This window comes from Alligator sinensis, unplaced genomic scaffold, assembly GCF_000455745.1.
Source record: "Alligator sinensis unplaced genomic scaffold, ASM45574v1 scaffold2479_1, whole genome shotgun sequence".
NCBI classification, from domain to species: domain Eukaryota; kingdom Metazoa; phylum Chordata; order Crocodylia; family Alligatoridae; genus Alligator; species Alligator sinensis.
Genome location: NW_005843626.1, coordinates 55,492 through 60,075, shown reverse-complemented (window position 1 = coordinate 60,075; position 4,584 = coordinate 55,492).

The following is a 4,584-nucleotide window of genomic DNA, read 5'->3' as shown; positions in this document are numbered from 1 at the left end:
GGAGAGCAGAAATGGAAAAGACCCAGCAGATGGACAAGGACCAGTGTTAGTTGGGGTCCCACCCTGCACAGCCTGGAAGGAAATGCTTAGAGCAGCCATGTGATACATGTGAGCCATCGCCCTACCTCCTCCTGTTGGAGTCTCTCCAGCAGAAGGCTCACAGTAATGTCAAGGTCCACGTCTGCCTGGCCAGACTCTGGGCCAAGATTGCCCTGAGCTTGATCCACCAGGCATCTCGCTGCAGAGGGCTCACTGGTGGAAAAACCTGAAATGGAGGAAAAGGATTCTGTTGATTCCCGTTGTTCTCGTTCATCACCACCCACGAGCAGCTCTGCTGGAGCCAAACCCTGTAGCCTGGCTCCAAAGGAAAGGTTTCCTAGCACAGCAACAAGGGGAGAGCTCTCCAGGCCATCCTTCTGGGCTCAGGCAGCTGGTACTGCTAAAGAGGTACTTTTCTTAGTGCAATTTAGTTCTGCCAAAAATCCCGTCTTTGCCAAAAGGGCGGAGATGATGCTCTGGTGTTAGCCAGCATCAGAAGCTAAAAACCTACAATCATCAGTCCCGTGCGCAATGGCCACAGCTGTACCAGCCAAAGAGGCAAGAGTGGACTTGGTCAGGGAGAAGATGCATCTTCCCCTTTCTCCCGCTCGGTTATGCTAGGAGATTTGCTTGCAAAATGGCCCAGCCAGTTGGAAGGGGAGATTACTGGGACATTTGTTTTCAGGAAAATAAGGGAAGTCGTGCAGACAATAACAGTTCTTTTCTCCTTGGCAATTAGTTGGACAATTGGGATCACACACCCAAAATGATGGTTTAGGGACAATGGTTTTGAAAGCAAGGTTGCCTATAAGCATACCAGGGATAGGGAGGGGCTGTTTAAATTAGAGAGGTTCCCCAACAGCCATTCTAATTAAAACGGCTCACCGTCACATGTATTAAGCACCCCATATTTTAACATTGCCATTGGAGCACTTTAACTAAAGCTTATTCAATGAGCTTTAGTTAAAGCACCCCCAACGCCATTTTAAAATGTGGCGGTGGGGGGCAGGGCACTTAAACCACATGACAGTGAGGCAAGGCTGGAGCGTTTTAATTAGAAAGTGGAGCAGACTCGATTAACTGAGCCTGCTCCAACCTGTTCTAGTTAGAACGCGAACCAGCACGTCTATAGGCTGCCGTCGTGCTTCAGCTTAGGTAATGTATACAGAGGCACCTCACGCCACCCACCTGGCTGCAAGGGGGACAGGGTCAGAAATCCCCCGGGGATGGAAGGAGGCCTTTCCCAGAACATCTAACACAGTCTCCAATGACTGGAGGCATGCCAGTGTCCAGAGGCTGAAGGCTTGATCCTGACCTGGTATCGATCACCCAAGCTGCCGTCCAGGCCACCAAGTAACAGTGGTTGCACAACTTAAAATCTAGCTCTAGCAAAGCTGATTTGGGCTAATCCAGCTATTCCTTGTGCTTCCAAGAAGGGCTGTGGGACTAGAGATTAGGCATGGGGAACATCGTGGGGATCTTACCTCTGCTGGGTAGTTTCAGATCGATGACTTCCATTGTTCAAAGTCGGCTTAAACAAGCTTCCCTTCTCTAATGCGCTGAGCAGCTCCTATCGCGAAGGCGTCCGGAGGCACTCAAGGCTCCAGGTCCAGGACCCAGGAAAGAGGTGAGCCAACAGCCTTTGTGATGTAAGCACCACCATGACAACTAGGTGACCATGTCCTACCTCACAGGTGGCTGCTGCCCAGTGAGGGGCTGCGTATCATGGAAGCTTTCACAGGGCTGCATAAGGCTCCAGATACAAGTCTCCCCGGAGGAGGGTAAATGTGTTTTGATGTAGACTATCTTAGTCCCCCAGATCACCTTGGAGTTTCCTGTCTTCTCCAGGTGCGCTGTACCTTCCAGCACTGATCGAGTAATTCAATCTGCCTACGGTTGAATTTGTAAGGAATAAAAATAGGCTGGAACCAGGAAAAGCGTCCTCCCACTTGCTAGTTCTTGGCCTCCTTTGTTTCTGCATCTTGTCGTCCAAAATGGCTTGTTGTAGCCCTCAGATGTTACAGCACTGGGTTGCAACCATCTTGTCCATCCAGCCTGCCAAATGCACCCTGCCCACATGGGTCCTGGGTCTGTCTACACGGAGGCCCCACCCGCCCCCTCCATCCAGTGCCCCCAGGGGTGGGTGCGGGGTGGACGCTGCCATGAAATCTACTCGAGAAGTCGCTGATTCAGGACTTTACAACTTGGCCCAGTAGGAATCTCACACAACTGTCTCAAGGGGTAGGAAATCTGTATATAAAAGTGCTCTTGTTTCCCTGCCACGTTGCTGCCATATTTAACTCATACACAACCCCTGTCAGGTTGCCAACGATCACTATTCTCAATTAGCAGATGAGAGTAGCGAGGCAAAGAGAGAGTAAGTTGCGGGTCCAGAAGACGTGTGCTGGTGCAGGGAATTGAACCGAGACCTCTTGAGTCCCTTTTCAGAGACCTCTGATGTGTCAAACTCTCACTGCAGGGGGTTCGCTCTTGCTTTTCCCAAGGTGCCTGTAATTCATCGAGGGGGAAGAAACTTTTCCCAATGATACTAGAACGGTTGCATGTACTGCTAAACGAATAGATGTGATCAAGTGCAGCGTGTGCCTGCATACGCGGGAGGACGTGCAGGATAAGTAAAATAAAGGAGTGATTGAAGGAACTGTACAAGATGGTGGAGCTGTTATATTTTTTTACGTGAATACAGCATCTGGCTTAATCAAGCCCTTTTCTTCCTTCAAAACACAGTGAGAGGCTGACACCCCCTCTGCACAGGGCTACCTGCAGGAGCACTTTTCTCTGACCTAACAACAGCAAGGCCTGTGATCTTAGGTGTGCTATGTCTCAATTCCATATCAGGGAAGTTATGCCAAAGTTTGCCATGCTATTAAGGCTGGCTGTGTGGCATCTTACAGGGTGCTGAGCGCAAACATGAGTCCTCTAAACTAGTGCCTGCTAGTGGCAGGTCAGGCATGCAGCATGTGCAGCAGTTTCCCTTGATTATTGCATGCTTCTGGCTTGAACTTCAGGAATGGACATCACCCTTTCACTCCTGCTGCAGGTGCTCACCTGCGCTGTACACTAGGCCATCATCTTAACTCCCTCTATAAATGGGAAATGGGAATGAGCTCTTAGCTCATGCCCTCTTTTCAGATTTAAAGAAGGAAGGAAGTCTGGGTTGGTGTCTGGGGCTAGCATTCCCCTCTACAGGACCTGGAGTAAGATTCTTGGCTCACTTCACACAGACCTCTGGGGACAGGTGTCAGTCCTGCCTTGGGGCTGGTGTGAAACAATACTCTGGCGTGCCAGTCTCAATCAGAGCCTTGCTGCTGCTGTCTCTAGTCATAAAAGGCATGAGGTATACTGATATGGGAAGATGAAAGACTCTGCATGCAGTTAACCAGCTCCCACATCATCTGATCTGCCCTTTGGATTTCCCAGTCCTCGGAAGGAGCTGAGCGTTAAAGGCCTCCATTTGTACCCTGCTGCCCTTCCCTCCTTGTGAGCCTGGGGGGGATGAGGCGGGGTCAGTGTCAGCACACAAACTCCCACCAAAGGCAAGACATCCTACACATGTGCTACTGGCATTTCTCTCTTATTCAGTAGTGTCATTTGTCCTTATTTCCTTTATTGGAATAGAATGGCAACAAGTTCCTTTAACCTGGAAATATAAGTAAAAGGGTAAGGTCTCACCAGCAGCCACTTGGCCTATTGCCTGCCCCCACTCTGCCCCTTCCTCCTCTGTCCCCCACTCTTATGTAGTTTAGTGAAGCTTTGACTTTGCTCAGAGGGATGGGCAGGATCCAGACCCACCCAGCATGGGAACTGCACCCACTGACAACAAATAGTGCCCAGGGAGGAGAGACAGGAGATGGAGTACTTAGAATATCACTCCGAATATCAAGGCAGCAGGTTTCCCAGGTGCGTAGAGGTGCCCTCAGTTGGGCTGGCTGGGCAAATGCAAACAGGCAGTTATCAATCAGTCCATAGCACCACTGAGCTGCTCTGCTCAGCGAGACTCATTTCGCCTCCAACACGTCTTTTTATACAAACCAAAAGAAAGCAGTCTTTCCTGCCCAAGTGCAGGGGGGCTGGACCCGATGATCTTGGAAAGTCCCTTCCAGCCCCTAACATCTATGAACCCATGAAAAAATGACAAAAAGAAACACAGCCTATATTTTTGGCTTTGATTTTTCCTCTGTTCTGAGACATGGTGACCATGAGTTTCTCCCGATCCCACAGAAAGAAAACATGGCAAAATGTCTGAGAAGGAGACAAATTTCAACCCTTACTTTTGCCCCCAAGGAGGGGGAATAACTTCACAACGCCAGGAGAGCAACCGGTGGTGGATCAGCTTGGGTCCCAACCCACATGTGACTGAAACCTGCCACGTTGCCAGCATGGACTGGTTGTTTCAGACTTTGCTTTTTTCTGATACACCAGTGTTTTTACAGAGAGATAATTAACACACAATCCCTATCTCACCATGAATTCCTATGGGATGGCAAGGCACCTGCAGTGTTTGCTGCAAGGGAGATGTGTGAGATC